This window comes from Amblyomma americanum, chromosome 3, assembly GCF_052857255.1.
Source record: "Amblyomma americanum isolate KBUSLIRL-KWMA chromosome 3, ASM5285725v1, whole genome shotgun sequence".
Classification (NCBI taxonomy): Eukaryota; Metazoa; Arthropoda; class Arachnida; order Ixodida; family Ixodidae; genus Amblyomma; species Amblyomma americanum.
The window spans coordinates 195,780,228-195,804,511 of record NC_135499.1 but is presented as its reverse complement, the minus strand read 5'-3'; the positions used below and the strand labels follow the sequence as shown (position 1 = coordinate 195,804,511).

The 24,284-nt window shown below is 48.5% G+C and overlaps 1 long non-coding RNA gene across 1 annotated transcript; it reads left to right on the top strand.

Moving 5' to 3' along the window:
• The first annotated feature begins 60 nt into the window (after positions 1-60).
• LOC144123571 (uncharacterized) lies at positions 61-23,915 on the top strand. Its single transcript, XR_013313115.1, has 3 exons — positions 61-214; positions 1,480-1,544; positions 23,702-23,915. It is a non-coding gene; the product is annotated as an uncharacterized LOC144123571 (long non-coding RNA).
• Positions 23,916-24,284: the final 369 nt, after the last annotated feature.

Genomic DNA, 24,284 nt, shown 5'->3' with positions numbered 1-24,284 from the left:
CCGTCGGGGCTGTTGTATTCGCCCGCGTTGTCGGATGCGTGTGCGTGCCGATGACTCGAGCCCCGTCGTAGTAGTCAGCGCACGCGACCAGCTGTCGCCGTAGTCCGCATCACTGGCGGCAACGAGGAGCTTAGACGTAGGGATGAGGCAACGAACGCGAAAATGGGATAGCTGACGCACTCCATCCTGTGGGGCAGATCGAAAAGAAGGAAGGGTATGTATGTATGTAGGCCGGCAGTACGAGGCGGAAAGTTTTTCTGGCGGGACTGCAAGCAACATTCGGCGCCGAGACACGCCGCGCTCCGTTATTTGTTGCCATTTTTGTTTTGATTTATGCGGCCGGGCTGTAGTAACTTAGTAAGGCCTAGTAGCGCCTACGCTTACTTCCGCAAGTCGGTGTGATCCCAACAGGAAAAGGAAAAGGCAGCTGAGGGGGCGCCGAAGTGAACGGTATTGCTGCCTGCTTTCTGACCCGCCGGCAAATGAGAAGCGTTGCTCATCCACTGCTTGCCTTCAGTTGTAAGTGCCGCTTCTCGCGATCGGCAAGATGCCTTGCGCATCGGACGGATGGGTGGTTGCTCCCTGTATAGTCACCGGGGTGTCCCCTGTTTTCTACATTGAACAGCATCCCGCCCATTAGCTGTCCTTCCCACGTCAGTCTAGTCGAATTTCCCTGAGTCTGACCTGGACACTTGAAACTAATGGTCACTTCTGCTGCACAAGACTGTGCATTAAACAAACAGAAAACACTGTGCATTAAACAAACAGAAAAATAATTTGCTCGTATAGTTCAGTAAATGTTTTGTCATGTTTATGAAACTAGACAGCCAAGGGTCCACTTTGGGGTGTAGGTTGGTTGGTTGGTTGGTTGGTTTGGGGGGAAAGGAAATGGCGCAGTATTTGTCTCATATATCGGCGGACACCTGAACCACGCCGTAAGGAAAGGGATAAAGGAGGGACTTACAGAAGAAAAAAAGAAAGAGGTGCCGTAGTGGAGTGCTCCGGAATAATTTCGACCACCTGGGGATCTTTAAAGTGCACTGACATCGCACAGCACACGGGCGCCTTAGCGTTTTTCCTCCATAAAAACGCAGCCGCGGCGGTCGGGTTCGAACCCGGGAACTCCGGCTCAGTAGTCGAGCGCCCTAACCACTGAGCTGTTCGCTCCCTCTCTCGCGTCGAGTGTGTTGACCAAGCATCGCTCATAGTGGTCATGCCGTGGTAAGTCACATCGGAGAATCGCCCACCTAACTTTCTGCCGTCCCCTGCTACGCTTGCCTTCTCTTAAGGGAAAGACAGGCAAGGAGAAGGTTACTCTTAAGGACCATCGGTTATCTTGCCTTCGCATTACATGCCCTCCTCAAACCCATTTCTTCCTCTTGATTCCGACTGGGATATTAGTAAGCTGTGTTTGATTCCTCACCCACTCTGCCCTCTTCCTGTCTCTTAACATTACACCTATCATTTTTCTTTCCATAGCTCGCTGCGTTGTCCTCAACTTGAGCTGAACCATTTTCGCTAGCCTCCGCATTTCTGCGCCATAGGTGAGTGCCGGTAAGATACAGCTGTTGTACACTTTTCTCTCGGGGGATATTAGTAAACTGGCATTCATGATCTGAGGGAACCTGCCAAATGCGCTCCACCCAATTCTTATTCTTCTATTTATTTATTTATTCTTCTATTTATTCTCGTGATAAGGATCTGTGGCCACTACCTGCCCTAAGTAGATGTATTTTCCTTTACTACTTCCTGCACCTCACTACAAATTGTAGACTGCTGTTCCCTTCCGAGACTGTTGGACATTACTTTGGCTTTCTGCATATTAATTTTTAGACCCACCGTTCTGCTCTCGCTGTCTAACTCATTGACCATGCTTTGCAGTTCATCTCCCGAGTGACTTATCAACGCAATGGCATCAGCCAATCGCAGATTACTAAGTTATTCTCCATTAACTATTATCCCCCACTGTTCCCAATCCAGGCCTCAGAACAATAACTGTAAAAAGGCTGTGAAGAGCATTGGCGAGACCGTGTCTCCCTGTCTGGCGTCGTTCTTTATTGGAATTTGATTGCTGGCTTTATGGAGGACTATGGTAGTTGTGCAGACGTTATAGATACCTTCCAGTATTTTTGCATGTCCCTTCTACACCCCTGACTCAGCAATGCCTGCACGGCTGCTGAGGTTTCCACTGAGCCAAATGCTTTCTCGTAATAAAGGAAGACTATATATGGCTTGGTTATATTCTGCGCATTTCTTTGTCACCTGATTGGCAGTGTGAATATGGTCTATTGTCGAGTATCCTTTATGAAAGCCTTCCTGATCATTTGGATGATAGACGTCTAAGATGGTCCTGACTCTTTTAGCTATTACCTTAGTAAATCGCCGCAGAACAGATACTCAACCGAGGATGGCGACCTTAAATGATCAAGCAGTGACGGTAGTCTCACAGCTATCTTTACGGAGTGCCCCAGTAGAAGTATAGGCGGTAGGGTGTTTCGGCAGGATACCGGCAAGCTTTCTGAGGAGCCGAAAAATCTGATTAAGAAACGCCAAAGCATGAAAGCATCTAACCCAACAGACAGAACAGAACTGGCAGAGCTATCAGAGTTAATCAATAAGCGCAAGGTATCCGACATTAGGTAGTTTAATATGGAGAGAACCGAGCATGCCCAAAGAACGGAGGTAGCCTAAAAGCGGTGACAAGGAAACTAGGCGTAGGCAAAAATCGGACGTATACGCTAAGAGACAAAGAGGGCAATGTCATTAGCAATATGGGTAAGATAGTTAAAGTAGCCGAAGAGTCCTGCACAAATATATACGATAGCCTTGTAATCAGGTCCTAAATGAGAGGCTCAAACGCGTAGCAATGGGACATCCCGCCAGTAAAGAAAGCCTTAGGAGCAACGCAAAGAGGGAAAGCAGCTGGCGAGGATCAGGTAACAGCAGATCTGTTGAAGGATGGAGGGGAGATTGTGCTAGAAAAACCTTCCACAATGTATACGCAATGCCTTAAGGCATCGAGCGCACGTGAAGCTTGGAAGAACGCTAGCATCATCCTAACCCATAAGAAAGGAGATGTCAAGGACCAAAGAGTTGAAAAATTAAAGACCGATCAGCTTGCTGTTTGTAACCAAGGTATTTACTAAGGTAATAGATATAATAGAGTTTCGGTATTCTGGGGTGTTGAAGGACGAGGCTTCACGAATATCCTCCAGCAAGAATTTTTTTATGCGTTTGTTTGAAGCTGAGCTATCTGCAGCCAAAATTTCAACTTCAGCGTCTTTACGCCTTTCCGTCTCTGGTAACTTTCTGCACGCTCAAAGGTGGGCGCTGCTCCGCCGGTTGACGACGCACGTGAGGATTCCCCGGGGGCCAGAGCTTCCTGACCAACCAAATCGACGCGTCGGACTGGCCGCGGCCATGATAGCTGCGGTCTTTGAATTTGAATTTGCCTTTATTTTCATAAACATAAACTTTATGGAGGATTTGAGGGAAAAGTTGCTCACCGCAACTTGACGGGCCTTAAACCCAGTCTGTTGGCATCAGCAGCAGGCACAGGCACTGATTCGGAATTGACAAAAACAATACATAAATAAAAGCTACATAAAAAAAGACGTTGGCTTACACATTATGCCAACAAACGGAAAATGCAATTTAAGAAAAGATTTAAAAAAAACTACGCAATCCACAGTGTACACCTGAGCAACAAAAGCAGTGATCGAAACCATTTAACAAGTTAACATTGTGAGGAAAGAACAAAAAAACATGATAAAGGCTAATATCAGAATGATATTTACAACGACAACAGCTGTTTCAGGGCCCCTTTAAGTAGCTTGATTCACAGCGGAAGCCAAATCCGCTGCCGAGGTAGCGGTCAGTACACAGACTCGGAGTAAACGCGTGTGCGCTGAAGTGTAGCTCGGCACTATACGACTGGAGGCTTGGCCAACTCTCGCAATTCAAGCTACTTGAGTTTGTAAGCACCTATACGGCTGACCTTAACGATACCGCGCACCGCAGAAGTAAACCAATGTAGCGATACAGTTATAGATCCCCATAAAGTGCAAAAAGTTAAAACAAAAACGCGAGTAGCCGTCGACCAATATGGCCCCCTGAGGCCGTATTTTGTAGCGCATCGTTACCCTTACTTCTGATGCTGGTATTGGTGGCGTCCGCCACACTGTCTCTGCCTCCGCAGGAAGCTGCGACCAATGCCAGAAGAACTGAAGGAAAAAAAAACGTTACAAATTACGGCTCCTGGGGAACAATTTGAACTCCACAGCCCCCCCCTTCCCCCCCCCCCCCCCCCACATACACACAACATACACACACACCCTTTCACCAAAGTTCCTCCTCAACTGTGTTTGATATGCCATGAACCTTAACTTCCCACCATGTCACGCCGCCCTGACATTGTGTCACGCGCCGATAGTCGTCCCACTCAGCGTGCTTAATAAAAATAATAATAATTGGTTTTGGGGGAAAGGAAATGGCGCAGTATCTGTCTCATATAACGTTGGACACCTGAACCGCGCCGTAAGGGAAGGGATAAAGGAGGGAGTGAAAGAAGAAAGAAAGAATGAGGTGCCGTAGTGGAGGACTCCGGAATAATTTCGACCACCTGGGGATCTTTACCGTGCACTGACATCGCACAGCACACGGGCGCCTTAGCGTTTTTCCTCCATAAAAACACAGCCGCCGCGGTCGGGTTCGAACCCGGGAACTCCGGATCAGTAGTCGAGCGCCCTAACCACTGAGCCACCGCGGCGGGGCTCAACGTGCTTTCCATTTTGCATTTCGTATCATTTGAAGCCGTACAGCGCCTCACTTCCATGAAAGCCCTCTTTCCTCTGCGTCCAAACGCAGCGCTTTTCTTCCGCATCACCTCGAGCGCACGGAAAGTGCTGCGAGTGATCAGATGACATACGCGAGGGCGGGGTTGGGTTCAACCCTAGGGCTTAAACGGAAAACGAGCCTTCACTGCGGGCGACCGCGTCCTTCCTCCCGGGGCCACAAGCTGCGCTGGCTCCGCAAGTGTCGCAACATAAGGTGGGGCCCTCTGTCGCGTCACGCCGGCAGCGCGCGTACGTACAGTACGTGGGCGTTCGCGGCAGACGGGAACGAAGTCGGCGAAGTGCTGGAGCTCAACTCGTCTATTTCAGGCCGCAAGCGGAGGAGGCGTGAAAGGGCGAGGTCGCGTTATGCAACGTGCGCAGTGTGGACGCCCGTCCAGCGCCGTGTCGACGCGTCAGTGTCGGTCGTGTCGCCGTCCCTTGCCGCTCTCAGTTCCCCTTTCTGCAAGCATAGATGGGCATTATTTGGGCAGACAACGGTCCGAGTTCCATCAACTTACTTCATTTTTATTTTGCTCCCGTGCTTTTCCCATCCATTCCCCGACAGCTATAGCACCAACCCTGGGGCGAAACTAGGTCGACTGAGAGAGAGGCTGAAGTAATTAACTTGTGACACAGTCAGTCGAAGAAGAGTTTGACAGCCTGATGCGCGTGTACTTCCGTACCACGAACCGGTTGCTCCGGGGGAAGGAACTGCCTCCGTGCAGTTAGTTCCAGCACGGTTACAGTTAGCTTTACTTTCATTTTTCCCGCTCACGTTTCCGCGAGGAAAGTTTGGTGCACCTGTCATATGCTTGCCTGTCAGGAATTATCCGTCGATCTACCATTTCCTGGACCTCGCATGGTGCGTGTTTCCATCACTTAACTGCCCGCTGCGGCGAGGGAAAGAAAGGTATACAATGCGTAAGGCTCATAAGATCTGGCGGCTCATCGAGCAGTTGTTCCAGCTAGTGAACCATCTGAATTGAAGCGGTTACTCACGCTTTCGCAAGACAAATGACGTATTTCTGCAGGAGACGCGCAGACATCAGTTCATACGTCAAAAGTCCGTTCAACCCTGTTCCGCTTATACCACTGTTTTGTTGTACTCTGCGCTGGTGTATACGCTGCCATGTCCCTATTTAAATGTTCTGAAGGACACAGTTCTTATACGCACCCTGTGAAAAATCTATGTTTCGTACTGCTCTCGTATGGAAAAAAAAAAACATATTAATCGCTTTGGTAAAGCGACAGCTGCTAGAGGTACACCCTGCTTTTGATGCTCAAGTTGAGGAGCATGCAGTGTACCGTCACCGCACTTGCTCGCCGAGACTCCGCGCGACCTCTCAAACTTCGTCCCGATCCATCAATCACTCCCTGAAGGGTGAAGTTTCAACAGCTGCGCGGCGCCGCGTCATGTGGCCGACGCGACGGGTGTGTGCGTTCAACGTGCGCTGACCTCGTGCACACATATCGCTCATATATGTGTGGGCGTTATACGGGTGCACCGAGGATGCGAGACAAGCCAGATGCTGCTTCTCAGTCGTCAACCCCACACACCGGTGTTCGTGTACGCACACAGCAGCACCGCCTTAGACAAACAAGCGGATCGCCCGCTCTGCTAGCCGCGCGCGCATCCCGGGCGTGGATGATAGCGCCTTCGGTTGTTTCGAAGGCGTTGAACCCTGCCTGGGCTCAGCGATCGCCTCTGATGCGGCGGATAGCGCGGCGGTGATTTTGTTTGGTTCTTACGATGTCTATAGCCATAGCCGAATGCTTTAACGCTGCGATGTCCGTCATGAGTGCGTGGCCAATTTTGAGAGAGAGAGATAGAGGTTGTAAAAGAGGCAAGGTAAAACAGAGCACCCGGCTTGCAACGCAGTCATCATAATCATCATCATCGGCTTAGGTACGTCCACCGCAGGAGAAAGGCCTGAAACATACCTCTCCAGTTGCCGTCTCCTATGCCAGCTGCGGCTACCCCCCCCCCCCCCCCCCCCCTCAAACTTCGTAATCTCATCCGTCCGCCCCACTTTCTGCCGCCCCCTGCTACGCTTGCCTTCTCTTGGAATCCAGTCCGTTGCTCTTAAAGGTGCACTATCATGAGTGGCTCTGGTTGTTGGGGGAAAAAACTGTGTGCAGGGCGTGCAACTGTTATTTTACCTTCGGATTGCATGGCCTGCCCTTGTACATTTCTTATTCTTCTTGAATTCGATTAGGATAGCAATAACTCATTTTTTTTTTCCCTGACCCACTCTGCTCTCTTCCTGCGTGTTAACGTTACACGTGTCATTTTCCCTTCCATAGCTCAAGTTCCTCAATCTTTATTCGGCAGCGCAGTCGTACAGTGACGAAACAGGAAATAAGTAAAGGACGCAACGTAGGCGCTAACAACTTAGTTTGCCTCAAGCAGGCTTGAGGTAACGCGGAGAAAGCAAACAGTTGCACGCATCCGTGACGCGATTATCTCTCCCCTCCCTCCTGTCCTTCACTTTCTCATTGGCGCTAAAACCGGCAGCTCTTTTAACGCGAGTGCATTGCGAGGATGACGGCAAAAACTGTCCGGCATCAGCGTCCAGCGTCTCTGTGTGAAGCAGCGGTGGACATTTGACCTCAAAAATCTCGACCTCACCTCTGCCTCGAAAAAAAAATTGCCGGCCTCACTCAACCTCAACCTCACCTGTTGAGGTTGAGGTCTACATAGACGCCCTCACCTCACTTCTCATGCGGCCACTGGTGGCCTCACTCAACCTCACCTCAACCTCAAGGCTGCTCGACATCAGAAAACAAAAAAAAAGAGCCGCTTAAGAAGTCAGCTAAAACAATTCTGAGAATCCTGTGAGACAGGAAAGCCAAAATGATGATGGTACCATTGTGATGACTAGTTATAACAATAGCGACACTAAGCGCTGTGAAATTATTTGATAAGGTGTGTACAGCCACTATTGATGTGCACGCAGTAGGAGAAATGATATTGGACGAATCTTCGGAGAGTTTACGGCCTGCGGACAGTGGTGTCCCTTACGTGGTTACCGCCAGTACGTCGGAAGGTACTTTTTTCATTAAGTTCGCTTCGCCAACTACTTGTAAGCTTACCAGTCTCAATATTCGGTAACGTGCTTTGCGTATACTTGTTCGTATTGGAAACCTCTCGTTCATTCACGCACGAACCGGCAATTGACAAACACAGCTTCTACGTCATCTACCAGAAATTGGGAAAGGGGGGGGTAGTATTTACAACACTCGTCTTAGACTCGAGATTAATTAGCGAATGTAAAGAAACTGGTCGCCGATGTGCTTTCCAATGTGACGGCTACGCAGACGCATATCAGCATATTTCAATTTTCTAGCTCTATCCGGCATAGCGAGAGGACTGAGCGTAGATGAAAATTTTGCCGCCCAGCAAACGCTCTTTTCAGTCCTCTGTATGCTGCCTTCGAAAACACTTACCAAGCTGTGGCTGTAGTACACCAACAGAGGCGCGTTGTATTCATGTCTGTAGAAGCGAGCGGCTTCGTTTATTAATGCGAAAGCATTAGATGGCTCAGTTTCAAGGTCATATGCGCAAAAATGTGTGTGCAAGAAACGGCAAAATGTGACGTCACGAGCCGACGCGTAACGCGACGATGATGACGTCACATCATTCATTACATTTAACACAAACAAATTAATATACCTGACCAATGCTTATTAATGTAATTAGGTAACACTACGACTAATTAGTATTAGTAATGACATCATACCAGGTCACGGGTCAACGATGTAATGTGACGACAAACCTAGTCACGTTACAATGATCTAATGTCACGCCATACCAGGTCCTCACCCACCCCATTTCAAGGTCCTTATGGATCTCACATTACTAGACATGCGCGCATGACGCATTACAAAAAGTGCCCACAACACGGCCAACATTATGACATTCGTATTGTCCATCAGGTACACGCGCCAGTTCTCTCGTGTGACAGACTGCAACGATCATGCAACGACACATGCCGTTGACCCTCGAGACGTTGGCGATGATGATGACGATGATAATAGTGTATCTCTATGAGCCCGGGGAAGTCTGATATACCGCTACCAAATTAAATGTTGCCTGAATATTGATTAAATAGTGTACATTACCCAGCAAATAAAGACAATAATTCTGCAGGAAGACAGGAATATGTGCAGCTGATAATTAAGCAAGACAGCAATGTGGGCTAGTTGGTTGTACATTTGGTGTTTGTTAGTGTGTAGCGCGTTATTCACGCCAAATGATAATTAAGGATGATGATATTGATGTTCTTGGGAGGCCAAGACCCTCCCCCGTTTCCGCCACTTTGTTCCAGGTGGTGATGGTAATGGTTTCGAAATCCTGGGAATTCTCCGATGACTCGGTGACCCCGCGGCACATTGCAGGACCGGGCTAGATTACGTCGTCGAACACTGTTCCAACTATTAAAACCACACGGGCCAAAACAGCTGGCCTAGAGTGGGCAGTGTGAACCGCTCTCTCTGTAAAAAGCACCAAGACTCTCCGCTCAAATTTCGCCGCAGCGCAATCTTTTTCTGAACCCCCCCCCCCCCTTACCATAAAAAAAAAAAACCGCCTAAATACTCGTACGCCTGAACAGAATTCTGGGTACCATTTCGTCTACGGCATCCTCGAAGTCTTTTATGTGTGCATTCCTCGAACACACGGGCTTGACGTCCCGTCTGTTCTCCGTCAGGTAGTTACACGCAGTGACCGAACGCTCCTCAAGTTCTACCTTGAACGATTAATAACTGGACGCCCCACTCCAGTTGTAACCAACACAGTTCTGTGCGCGTGTCTTTTTAATTCCTCTAGAATGAACTAATCACGCGCACAACCTGGACACATTTCTTATTGTGTAAATAGCTTGTACATATTACTTCTCCCCCTATCCTCTCTTCCTGTCCCCTCACCTCTTTCATTTCATTTCTCCATTCTGCCTGCTATCCTTTATTTCCGCTGCCCCAGCTCAGGTGCTTCAGTATCGATGGCAGATGCCCGGGCTAGCAAAAATCTTTTCCTTCCTTTTTACTATTATTTTTACTAAAACCACTACCACCACCACCTCGAAGTCTTTTACCGGCGAGCACCATGCGAGCATTCTGCGAAGCCGTTTAAGGTGGACGATGGCTCTCTGCAAAACAGATATAGGACAAATAACGGTGTGAGCAGTGCCTGGTCCTCTGGAAGGTAGGCCGCCAACCTAACTGATATCATACGTACGAGAAAAGAAAAATACAAAGAGAATAATTACAAACTTACAAACAAAAATCGCACACTAAAAACAGAAGCGAGGCGCTCGACTACTGATCCGGAGTTCCCGGGTTCGAACCCGACCGCGGCGGCTGCGTTTTTATGGAGGAAAAACGCTAAGGCGCCCGTGTGCTGTGCGATGTCAGTGCACGTTAAAGATCCCCAGGTGGTCGAAATTATTCCGGAGCCCTCCACTACGGCACCTCTCTCTTCCTTTCATCTTTCACTCCCCCCTTTATTCCTTCCCTTAAGGCGCGGTTCAGGTGTCCAACGATATATGAGACAGATACTGCGCCATTTCCTTTCCCCAAAAACCAATTATTATTATTATTAATTATTAACAGTGTTCCCCATTAAATGCCAAATTAGGTTTGAAACAGCGACTCAGTTGCATAGCGCCAGCACGTAATCAGTTCTATTCACACATCTTCCTAAAATAAAAAAGGAAAAGAAATCAGCTACCACATCAACAAAATTTCATTATAGTTTTGCATTTTTTTACAGCTATAACAGCGCTATGATGGTACGTTCGCCCCGTGCTGCGGTGTTTCGGCATAATATGAGAATTCCCGAGAAAGGACAGGGAACACGAGACAAAAGAGAGGTTATTCGGAAGGATATAAAAGTGAAATTATACTTCTTATCTTCCTTTCTTCTTTCACTCCCTCCTTTACCCTTCCCTTACGGCGCGGTTCAGGTGTCCAACGATATATGAGACAGATACTGCGCCATTTCCTTTCCCCCCCCAAAAAACCAATTATTATTACTTCTTATCTTCTTGCATTACGGAACGGGAATATGAAGGAGTAGTTTGAGATTCGAAAGGGAAAGACACTGATCAAAAGCTTCGACGGTGTTATGCAGGTTTTTCTGTCTTCGTGCCTTTTTCATCGAATCAGCAGATGCCCTTGTTAGAAAGCACCTGAATCACATTCTCTCGCCTGTGCAGACTGCTCCAGTTTCCGTTAAGTCACCGTGTAATGTACAGCAGGATCCCCTTTCCTCCACTGCAAGGCAAGAGCCGTGACATCAGCGCCAGCAACGAGCATGAACACGAAGCAGTCTTGCTTTGGGTTATCCGCGCTGCGAAGAATTTACTGCGTGCTTGTTGGACTGAACTTGTTTGTTTGCGGCATCAGACAAAGCTACCGCGGGTCAACGTGAGTTATGTGCTTTGTGCGCTCCCGGGAGTTTGAGCTGACCGGCAGGCAGCTACGGCTGCTACGCCAGCGGGGTAAGGGGGAGGGAGAGTGGCATGCCGTGACAGAAACCCAGAGGGGTGCATCCTCCTGTAGGCGCAGCAGCAAAAGCTCAGAGCGGACTGCGGCATCCGGTTGTCCAAACAGGGGAAACCGAACACCATGCGTCATCGCATGAACACTGCAGTGGTGCGCTCCAACTCAGTTTCGGAAGCGGCACTCGTCGAAGTAAGACGTGGCAACTGCAAAAAGCCTCGACCTCAAAATTTCGACCTCACTGAATGACGACCTCACTCAACCTCAAACTCACGTGTGAGGTTGAGGTCTGATTTGCTGACCTCACTCACAAAATTTCGAGCCGTCGCCGATGTCACCTCACCTCACGACGTAAGGTTGAGGTCATTTTGAGGTCGAGGTCGACCACATGAGGTTGCCCACCTCTGGTGTGAAGCCTCCAACTGGTGGTCCGTGGGAGCTCGTGGAGTTTAGGGGGAGTTTCCGCTCTCCACCAGCTAGAACGAAACATCGGCTAGAACGAACATGCGGCGCTGTCTGTAACGAAACATTGGCTCTAATTAAACACCGGCGATAACAACTTGGTAAGGCGACTTCATGGGTAGGTGATAGTGACTGGGTTCTCGTGGTGATAGTGGCTTAGGGAAGTCACATTTATCGGCAGTAGTCGTAGTGGTAAAGTTCGTGCTCCAGGCTGCAGAACGATAGCACGAAGAAAGATAGGAACGCGCTCGCATTTCCTCCGCATCAATCGACTTGGTCGCCCTTACATTTTTTTTTGTTAAACAAGTTCATCTTTCTTGGATATCACTTTTAATTGTGAGGCACCTGTGGAATATTGTAACATATTGTTTTTGAACATGTTGATCGCATGTTCTTACCTTTAATTATGCACACAGCATTTTAGAGTTTGTCCTATGCCCGCACCGAGTAGTTAAGACTGCCCTAGAAAACCAGTGGGGTGCGTTTTTGACACTGCAGTCGAGTCCACTTATAACGAACATGACGGTCACGCGAACTGCGTTCGTTGTATCCGAAGTTTTTAATAAGCAGACACCCTATTACAATCAAAATTTACAGTAAGACAAGAACGGCGTTTATATATTTATAAAATTCGGAAGGTGGGGGGGCTTTTTGTGACTAAAGTGCGGTGAGGCGAAAGTCTTTAGCGCGGTGTGGCTGCTTGTGTCGCTGTCGTTCATTAATTAGCGCGTGCACTCTTGGTTGCTGGACTCACAGGAGAGCGTTTAGGCGGCATAATAATAATAATTGGTTTTTTGGGGAAAGGAAATGGCGCAGTATCTGTCTCATATATCGTTGGACACCTGAACCGCGCCGTAAGGAAAGGGATAAAGGAGGGAGTGAGATAAGAAAGGAAGAGAGAGGTGCCGTAGTGGAGGGCTCCGGAATAATTTCGACCACCTGGGGATCTTTAACGTGCACTGACATCGCACAGCACACGGGCGCTTTAGCGTTTTGCCTCCATAAAAACGCAGCCGCCGCGGTCGGGTTCGAACGCGGGAACTCCGGATCAGTAGTCGAGCGCCCTAACCACTGAGCCACCGCGGCGGGCCAGGCGGCATCCTTCCTGACCGGCATTAGGAGGCGCCTGGCATGTTTTGAGGAATAATAATAATAATAATAATAATTGGTTTTTAGGGGAAAGGTAATGGCGCAGTATCTGTCTCATATATCGTTGGACACCTGAACCGCGCCGTAAGGGAAGGGTAAAGGAGGGAGTGAAAAGAAAGTTTTTTTTTAGGAAGGGAAAGGACGCAGTAGCTCTCAGATCTCGACATCTCGGCGCATATGTCATTGGCCGGAACCACTGTCGCAAGCTAGCCTCCAACTTGACTAGAATAAGTAAGCTATATGCAAAGGGAAATGCTGACACACCACTCGGAATGCAGTATGACGAACGGTTGCTCAAGAATTTGGTGAACGTTTTGGGGAATCCTGCCACTACATTGAGGTCACCTAGTGACGACAAATGAAAATTGGCTTTTAGGGAAAGGAAATGGCGCAGTATCTGTCTCACTTATCGACGGAAACCTGAACCGCGTTCTATGGGAAGGGATAAAGGAGGGAGTGAAGGAAGACAGGAAGAAAGAGGTGCCTTAGTGGAGGACTCCGGAATAGTTTCGACCAGCTGGGCATCTTCAACGTGCACTGACATCGCACAGCACACGGGCGCCTTTTGCGTTTTTCCTCCATCGAAAAGCGGCCCGCCGCGGTCGGGTTCGAACCCGGGTACTCCGGATCAGTAGCCGAGCGCCCTAACCACTGAGCCACCGGGGCAGGTATAACGCTTGCTTTCAATGAAAAAAAAGCGTGAGACAGATACTGCGCCATTTCGTTTACCCAAAACATTTTTTTTTTCTGGCGAAACGCTAAGGCGGCCGCGTGCTGTGCGATGTCAGACCACCTTGCACTCTAAACACAAATACACCTGTATGGGAGTAAACTGTCCTCTTGCGCACATCCTTTTATAAAAGGGAGTGCGCTAGAGGACAGTTTTACTCCCTTTTTACTCCTTTTGCTTGGAGTGTGGGATCTTTAACGTGCACTGACCAGAGGTGGCCAACCTCATGAGGTCGACCTCAACTTCAAAATGACCTCTACCTCACGTCGTGAGGTGAGGTCGGCGACGGCTCGAAATTGTGAGTGAGGTCAGCAAATCAGACCTCAACCTCACGCGTGAGTTTGAGGTTGAGTGAGGTCGAAATTTTGAGGTCGAGACTTTTTGCAGTTGCGAAGTCTTACTCCGACGAGTGCCGCTTCCGAAGCGGAGTTGCAGCCCATCACCGCAGTGTTCATGCAATGACGCTTGGGGTTCGGTTTCCCCTGTTTGGACAACCGGATGCCACAGTCCGCTCTTAGCTTCCGGTGCTGCGCCGTGATGTCCGTTCAGTCCGAGTCTACAAGAAGACGCACCCCTCTGGTCTTCCCGGAAGGAGTGTTACCGTCACAGCACGCCACTCTCCCTCCCCCTTGCCCCGCTGGCATAGCACCAGCTAATTACAATAGACAAGCAAATTACAGGCTCACATCTATTTTATCACTGTTTCCTTAGCCACTGGAAAACGTAATTCACTCAACGCTAAGGCGCCCGTGTGCTGTGCGATATCAGTGCACGTTAAAGATCCCCAGGTGGTCGAAATTATTCCGGAGCCCTCCACTACGGCACCTCTCTCTTCCTTTCTTATTTCACTCCCTCCTTTATCCCTTCCCTTACGGCGCGGTTCAGGTGTCCAAAGATATATGAGACAGATACTGCGCCATTTCCTTTCCCCAAAAAACCAATTATTATTATTATTATTATTATTATTATTCAAGACTGTTCACTTTCCTCGACAGACATTTCTTTATCCTTCAGCTCAGTACGGCTCTAGACCTGGTTTATCAACGAAAGAGGCTTTATTACACCAAAAGGAATTCATATTACGAACATTGAGAATAAACTGCTAACACAGGTATCTTTTAGCGATTTCTCGAAAGCCTTAGATCGGATAAATAACACACACACACACACACACACACACACACACACACACACACACACACACACACACACACACACACACACACACACACACACACACACACACACACACACACACACACACACACACACACACACACACACACACACACACACACACACACACACACACACACACACACACACACACACACACACACACACACACACACACACACACATATATTTATTGGAAATACCTGCAGCGCCCGAAGGCATTATTGCAGGGGGGATGAGGATACATAACAGAAGAATAGGCCAGAAAAAAAAAGAGGAAGAAAAAAAAGCAATACAACAAGGCATGACACAGCAAGTACAAAGTGAATGAAATATGAAACAACAAAAAAACATGACGAAAAAAAAGCCAACTGACCAAACGATCTTGTAAACGTTGTAGACTTTGCTAATTACTTAACATATGCAGATGACGCAAGTATCCTTTTAGCACGTACAGATGCTAATGGCCTAATAAAACGTGGAGATTTTATTCTGCGTAAACACAATGCACGGTATCTCGGTGACTCATAATAAGTTGTTTCAAAACAAAAGCTCTCTTATTCCGCCTAAAATCTGGTTTGTGGTTCACAGGGGGTTTAACGCGCAAAGGCTATGAGGGACGCCGTAGTGAAGGGCTCCGGAAATTTCGACCACCCGGGTTCTTTAACGTGCACTGACATCGTACAGTATACGGGCCTCTAGAATTTCGCCTCCATCGAAATTCGACCGCAGCGGCCGGGATCGAACCCGTATCTTTTGGGTCAGGAGCCGAGGGCCATAACCACTGAACCACCGCGGCGGCTTTTTATGCGTTGCATATTGCAATCACTCAGTTCAGCCCTTGGGCGCGGCCGGGCAGCCACCATTGACCTTTAGCGCAACCACGTGACGTGACGTCACGACAGCCGGAGGAAAAGCTGGGCCCCAACTCGCACGGTCGCGCGCGGCCGCAGCCACCACCTGACTCCCGCTCCTCCCGCTAGGGGCTCTGCGCCGGCGCGTGACGTCACGGAGGAAAAGCTGGGCCCCAACTGGCGCGGTCGCGCGCGGCCGCAGCCACCACCTGACTCCCGCTCCTCCCGCTAGGGGCGCTGCGCTATGATTGACGTCACGGCATATGTATAAAAGAGCTGCGCTCCTTCGCCGGGACAGTCTTATACCCCTGTCCCACGGCCAGTTTCAATGCCGATCGAGTCGAGGGTCTTCGAGATTCTCAATCACCATCGAACTCGAAGGAGTTGTGTCGCTACTACACGGCAAATCTCAATGGCCATTGAAATGGTTCTTGTGTCTCACGCTACGCTTGTGTGGCGCCACAATCGCTACTTTAGATTTTAAAAAAATAACAAAAATATTTGATAAATGTGTACGAAATGCTTAAATGCACGCATACGCGCATGTCGTTTCAAACCCTTTTAGTAGCACGCACGCGATGGACAGATGCAGACACTGCTGTAGCCACTCTAATACAAGACGAGCCAAAACCAAGCCAGTCCAACTGCGTCGGAACGCTGCTTCGTTAGGCTTAACACATGGGAAGTCCCCTTGATATCTGAAAAACAAAAGCTATTTGCCTCTTGAAACTTTATGCGAGGGTAAGAACGGGGAAATCGAAGGCGAATACAACAGCTTAGAACACGATATTGCTTTGAGGCATTAGCGACGAAGTTGTTATCGCTGCGAAGCGGGCGGGCAGGGCACCGCCATGTTGTCAACGCAAAGTACGCAAACAACGCAAAGACCGCAACGCCAAATTAATGCGATTAATGCGCTTAAAACCAGTATGATACGATTTTATAATTATTGTACAGACTGCTAGCATTAAAGTCTAGGCGAATAATGTTTGTTCATGCTTTTTTACCATGAATGTGTCGTGTACGAAAGTGCGCTCAGCGCCGCTCGAAGCAACGCTAGCAACCTTGGGCAGCGATCGAAGACCCTCGAAATCTCGATGGAGTTCCGTGCTGCTCCGTTGACTCGATAGGCTATTGACTCGATCGTACCCCTGTCACACGGGCATTTCGAGGGCCCTCGAACCGATAGTCTATCGACTCAAAGGCGATCGAGCGCTGCTACACGGGCAGTTTCAATGGCGATCGAGTCAATAGCCTATCGAGTCAACGGAGCAGCACGGAACTCCATCGAGATATGAAACGCATTCTTGGCTTAACCAAGCTAAGCCTGGCCATTTTTTGCGCCTAAAATCTGTGCACTGTAACCTTGGTGGGCGCTTACACTTAAATGACTCTGTGACTAAAATCTCTCCTGCCGCTGAATCCGTGGGAGTTATGTTTGGGACCAGCACACTGAATATCTGCGCTCTAAACTTTCGAAGGCTTTAGGTAGTCTAGGGAAATGTTTTTAACGCGACAGCGTTAAGGAGCTCGTGTCGCAGAAAACCCGGTGTCGTCGGCGTCGGCCGTGAGCGAAAAATCCCTCCTCCTCCCCGTGAGCGAGCCCCGCCGCGGTGGCTCAGTGGTTAGGGCGCTCGACTACTGATCCGGAGTTCCCGGGTTCGAACCCGACCGCGACGGCTGCGTTTTTATGGAGGAAGAACGCTAAGGCGCCCGTGTGCTGTGCGATTGCAGTGCACGTTAAAGATCCCCAGGTGGTCGAAATTATTCCGGAGCCCTCCACTACGGCACCTCTCTCTTCCTTTCTTCTTTCACTCCCTCCTTTACCCTTCCCTTACGGCGCGGTTCAGGTGTCCAACGATATATGAGACAGATACTGCGCCATTTCCTTTCCCCGAAAAAAACCAATTATTAATTATTATTATCCCCGTGAGCGAAAAATCTTCTCCTCCTTCTCCTCACAATGTACATCACCGCCCCAACAGATAGCGCGCGACGGCAGCGCAAGGAAAGGAAGGGACGCCTGTCACATATTTCGGTGGGCAACCAGGACCGCGCCGCAAGGGAAGGAAAATGCAGTGAAAATTGTTTTTAAGGAAAATAAGTGAGGCCTGTCTCATATCTCTGTGGAAACCCGAACCGGGCCGTAAGGAAAGGAAAATGAAATGAAAATTGATTTTAAGGAAAGGAAGTGACGCGTCTGACATATCTCTCCTTCGGGCGCAGTGGGACCGTGCGGGCACGCAGGAATCACGCGGCGAGCAACGCAGCGCACACCCAAAGCGCGTTCACCACGAAGCTTGCGGCTTGCTGCCCGTTCGTTCGGCGCGGAAGCTATGCTGGCGTTCGTGGCATCAGGTTTGTCGAGAACGATGTGCGGACGAACTACGACTGCAAATTTGAGTCCCGCGCTAAGTTTCGACAAAGCGCCTGGCAGCGCCTCTACGTGTTTAGCCGCTCCGAGTGTCCGTTTCACCGTACGTAGCAAGGCGATTTGTCTAACGGGCAAGGCGTCGCGCCGAACGGGCGATGGCATTCCGTGGACTCCCTAGCAGTGCTGCAACACGCTGTCGCGTTTCACTGTTAATGGTGAAGCTTAGGCGTCCTCCAATTTTTTTTTTCCTCCCAGTCCAGCAAAACCGTTTAATATACACTGCCTTGTTCGAATGGCATTTGCGCTACTGCCATCTAGTATGAAAAAATAGCCCTATGAAGGTACTGTATAAGCTAATTTTAATGCAAAAATGTGTTAATAATAATAATAATTGGTTTTTGAGGAAAGGAAATGGCGCAGTATCTGTCTCATATCTCGTTGGACACCTGAACCGCGCCGTAAGGGAAGGGATAAAGGAGGGAGTGAAAGAAGAAAGGAAGAAGAGGTGCCGTAGTGGAGGGCTCCGGAATAATTCCGACCACCTGGGGATCTTTAACGTGCACTGACATCGCACAGCACACGGGCGCCTTAGCGTTTTTCCTCCATAAAAACGCAGCCGCCGCGGTCGGGTTCGAACCCGGGAACTCCGGATCAGTAGTCGAGCGCCCTAACCACTGAGCCACAGCGGCGGGGCCAAAAATGTGTTCCACCAGCAATTTCAAGTTAGCCTTATGATGCCCACACATCTCCCTTGTTCACTAAACTCAGAATCGTGAAATTGCAGAAGCTGTACGAGTTTGCGCTCCTGTCAACACTTAAATCCGAAATACGTACGAGGACATACACACCTTTAACTATGCGTTGGCAAATTTGCAAAGCAACAGTTCTTTACGCTCAATGAGGCACACAGAACTTTGGCATGTCCCTAGATCCCGCGTAAACTATGGATTTGAGATGGTTCAGTGCAGCGTTCCACAGGTTTTAAACAAATACCACCTTACAAATGAGAAATTGTGTTCTTTCCAAAATAGATTTATATGCGTTTTTTCTGATTCTAGTTAACATTCGCTTTTTATTTAATTTTGTCACATAATACAGCAGTTTGCATCTTATATCTATTGTTTACAAACTAGCATCGCAGTTGTGATATTCTTTGACTGAATTATGCTGCTTACCTCTGCCAAAGTGTCCGCTGCCGGTTATCAATTGGGAGGTGGGGATAGTTAAGCTACTTGTATGTGGCCTTTTTCCCACCTTCCCGACCACATCTCATGCGCAAACTGCTTTGTACTTTGTGGAAAATAAATCAACTTCACATATACCCGTAAAAAGAAAAAAAAAACTCCTGTAGACTTCGTCTCGATGAAGGCTGGTACCTTCGGGCATCTGCCATGTATAGCAGGGAAAACTGCTTTGAGTGCTTTTCTGGGATTCAACCCTTCCAAATCATTCCAGTAATTGCCCTTGATCAATTGATTTTCTGGCCTTTTCGAGTAGTTTTGGACCACCGGTATTCCCCGAGAACCCAGAAGACGGATCGAGGTCATGACCTTGCAGGAGCATGCATATACAGGAACACTACATGACCCTAACCGCAAACTCCCTCTGTCGCAACTTTTTTCAGAGGTGCAGATCTGAGATGTTGAGCTTTGACCGTCGCTTCGGGTGCGTTGTATGTAAAATTGGTCCACCGGCGTTCCCAGCCGCATTTCAAATTTTGTCATCGACCGACCAAAGAAAGTTTTCGGGTTTTTGTTTCGTTGTCCGATTTCGCAGAAAAACACGCGTGGATGGCAGCACGCACATCTTCATACGACGTTTCTACTTGTCTTGCTCTTCATTGCGGGGTCACTCGATGACGTCGTGTGAGAGTCCGTGGACACTGGTCATTCATCTTCCGTCGCCGCACTTTTCAAAGAGCGAGGAAAGTGCGACGGTGTGCAAAAGCGTCGAATGGAGGACATCGCAGACAATCTAGCACCCCCTTCCAAAAAGTGCAATGACGGAAAGCCTTCAAAAATAGGTATACCAAAACGCGTTTCGGAATGGAGTCGTCACTAGAGGTGGGAATTTGACCTCAAAAATCTCGACCCCACTTCAACCTCAAAAAAAATTTGCCGACCTCACTCAACCTCATAAGTTGAGGTCTCGTGAGACGCCCTCACCTCACTTTTTCTGAGGCCACAGGCGACGTCACTCAACTTGACCTCAAATTTTTAGGTTGAGGTCGGATGCCCTACCTCAGAAAAACAAATACAAAAATAAACAAAACGATTAAGAAGTTTTTAAGTTAAAAACAATTCTGAGAATCCTGGGAGACAGGAAAGCCAAAATGATGATGGTGCCACTGTGATGACTACTGACTACAATAGCGGCAGGAGGGGAGGTTTTCACGATACTCTTCTCAGACTTGAGAACAGCGAATGTATAAAAACTGGTCGCCGATGTGCTTTCCAATGTGACAGCTACGCAGACACGTCAGTATATTTCGATTCTCTAGCTCTATCCGGAATAGCGAGAGGACTCAGCGTAGACAATAATTTTGCCCCACAGCAAATGCTCTTTTCAGTCCTCTATATGCTGCCATCGAAAACAAGCTGCGACTGTAGTACACCAACAGAGGCGCGTTGTATTTATGTCTATGCAGAAGCGAGCGGCTTCTACTATTAATGTGAAAGCATTAAATGGCTCAGTTTCAAGGTCATATGCGCAAAAAAGTGCCCGCAAGAAACGGCACCATGTGACGACAGGGGCCGATGAGCCACGTGACGAATGTTATGACGTAACATCAATAATTAATGCTAGTGAACATGCGCTGATCAACATGCCTAAGCAATGCTTAATAATGTAACTAGGTAACACTAAGTCTAATTAGTATTAGTGATGACATCATTTGAGTGGCGTAATACCAGGTCATGTGACAGTGATATAATGTGATGTCAAACCTAGCCACGTGACGACGATCTAATGTGACGTCACACCTAGTCACGAGACAACGATGTAATGTCATGTCATACCAGGTCCCCACCCATCCCCATTTCAAGGTCCATGTGGATTCCACATTACTACACATGCACGCATGACGCATTACAAAAAGTGCCCACAGCTCGGTCCACATTAACGATATTCGGATTGTTCAGCAGGTAAACACGTCAGTTTTCATGTGTGGCATACTGCAACGATCATGCAACGACACATGCCGCTGACCCTCGAGGTGACGGCGATGATGACAATGATAACAGTATCTTTACCAGCTCGGCGAAGTCGATATACCGCTACCAAATTTAAAGTTTCCAGAATATTGATTAAATATTGTACATTACTAGCACCGAAGACAATAATTCTGCGGGAAAAATGGAATAATTGACGGTTGATGTTCTTAGGAGGTCAATACCCTCCCCCGTTTCCGCCACTTCCCTCCATGTAGCAATGGTAATGGTTTCGAAATCCTGGCAATTATCCGATGACTCGGTGATCCCGCGGCACTTTGCAGGAACGGGCTAAATTACGTCTTTGAACACTGTGCTGACTATTGAAATCACATGGGCCAAAACAACTGGCCTAGAGTGGGCAGTATGAACTGCTCTCTCTGTGAAGAGCACCAACTCTCCGCTCAAATTTCACCGCAGCGAAATCCTCCCCCCCCCCTTCCCACCCTGGACAAAAAAAAAAAAGCCTATATACCATACGCCTGAACAGAATTCTGGGTACTATAGTTCGCCAACCAGTCTGGGCCAAGATGCTTTGAATCAATCACTTGTTTCCCTTAAAAGCTGAACTAACCAATGGTACGCCAACATCCTCGAAGTTTTTTACCCGCGAGCAATCTGCGAAGATTCTGCGAAGGAAAGATAACGGTGTGAGTAGTGCCAGGTCGTCTGCAAGGCAGGCCGCCAATTTAACTGATCCCATACGAAAAAAACAACAAAGAGAATGATTATAAACTTACAAAAAAAAATCGCACACTTAAAACAGAAGCTAACAACAGTGTGCCCCATTGAACGTGAAATTAGAAGGTTTGAAACAGCGAATCGGCAGCACAGCGCAAGCACGTAATCAGTTTTATTCACACATCTTCATTAAAAAAAAGGAAAATGAATCAGCTACCACATCAACATGCATTCATTATAGTTTTGCATTTCTTTACAGCTATAACGCCGTTATGCTGGTACGTTGGCCCTGTGCTGCGGTGTTTCGGCATAATTATGAGAATTCCTGAGAAAGAACAACGAACAAGAGACCAAATAGAGGTTATTTGAAAGGATATAAAAGTGAAATTATATTTTCATCTGCTTGCATTACGGAACGGGAATGTATGGAAGTATAGTGTGAGATTCGAAAGGGGAAGACACCGATCAAAAGCTTCGATGGTGTTATACAGCTAGGTTCTTCTGGCTTTGTTCTTTTTTCACTGAATCGGCATGTGTCCTTGTTAGGAACCACCTGAATCACATTCTCTTGCCTGTGCCGACTGCTCTTAAGTCAGCTTGTAATGTACAGCAGGATCCCTTTCCTCGTCTGCAAGGCAAGAGCCGTGACGTCAGCGCGGGCAACGAGCATGAACACGGCCCGAGCAGTCTTGCTTTGGGCCATCCGTGCTGCGACGAATTTAGCGTGCATGTTGGACTGAACTTATTTGTTTCTGGCATCAGACAAAGCTACCGCGGGTCAACGTTCGTTATGTGCTTTGCGCGCTCCCGTTCCGGGTATTTGAGCCGACCGGCAGGCAGCTACGGCTGCTATGCCAGGGGGAAGGGGGAGGAAGAGTGGCGTGCCATGCAGCTGCAGCACCAGGCGCGGCGCGACATCGACGGACAGGAGAGAAGCGAAAGGCCTCTCGCCGATCCCCGTCTTCTTCCTCTCAAGTCCAGCCACCCTCCACCCGCTGCAATTGTGCGGCAGGAGGGTCTGTGCCCCCTGCAGTTTGCAAGCCGGGAATATCAGGGCGCCCACCGGAGTCGCCGATGGATGGCAGCGGAAGGGGTCATGGAGGGGGAGGTCGCGACGGGTGCGCTCACTGCGCCCCAGCCACCGATCGCAGCCTTGGCAGAGGGGGGTCTCCTGCCCATCGACCAGGACGGCCGAGGTTCAATGAAACGCACAATGGCACATTGCCAAGCTCGCTATCCGGAATGGATTGTCTCCACTCGCGCGTGGGAGCAAACGCTTGCGGGAGGAATGGGGGTGAAGGGAGAAACGGGTGTGAACAGCGAGAACTATGGTCCAGACTTTACCTTTTGACCTGTCGCTCTTTTCTTCTGGCGAAACTGCTCAGCAGTGGAACGTGCATACGCAGTCAGATAAATTTATCAATCACTGTCGTGGGTACTGTAACCACCACTGATGACAGCAGTAATACTCGATGGGATGCGAGGTACTCTCTTCACATGCTTAAGTTAAGAGAAAACGCAGTTTTCAAAGCACCAAAAAAGCATGTATATAGCTAAATATCCAACAGACATTGGTTTTGAAGGGCAAGGTATTTACAACTTACCATGGGTAAGGCGTAAATGTCCACAACAAAACAGGATCTCCATTTGTGTAGTAGCAGGCCAGGGTCATGTTTCTACTGGCCGATCTCTCCTCCTTTCCTCTCATTAAAATTCCTTTCTTTCTCTAGGATCTCCATCAAATATCCAAAGTACATTAGCCTCAACTCAAGCACATCCCCATCCAAACCAAACGACTCCAATCCTTGTTAAACCATTGCCACAGGAGGCCTCTGTGGTGGACGCACATCTAATCCTGGGACAGCCCCTCCGTGCCAGCATGGTACCTCCTTGCAAGTGAGCGTAACAGCGCGCTCTTCGCCTTCCTTATTTGCAAATAAACACTTTTACGCATTTCGGCTGCGGCGTCGGCAGTTATTCCTTCCTCGCGTTCTCGCGTTACGAGGGGAGGTCGGAAATTTGTCGGATTTCTGCAGTAAATTTAATTGCATGCATTTCTTGTCTACCTTTAGAGTGATACTTCTTTGCCGTTTAAGGGTAAAAATGTTTCACGTTGCCTTTAAAGGTAAACATGCAGCCTAGAAATATACCAAAAATGCAATTAATTGGCACAAGACAACCATAACGTTCTAGGACGTGCGAAAACAGTCATGCTGTATCATTTTTACTGCGATCTGAGTTCCACACAGCGACTCTGTGAGCTTCACCATCTTGGTAATGAAGCTCCATTTGGGATCGTTGTTTTTGAGTGTT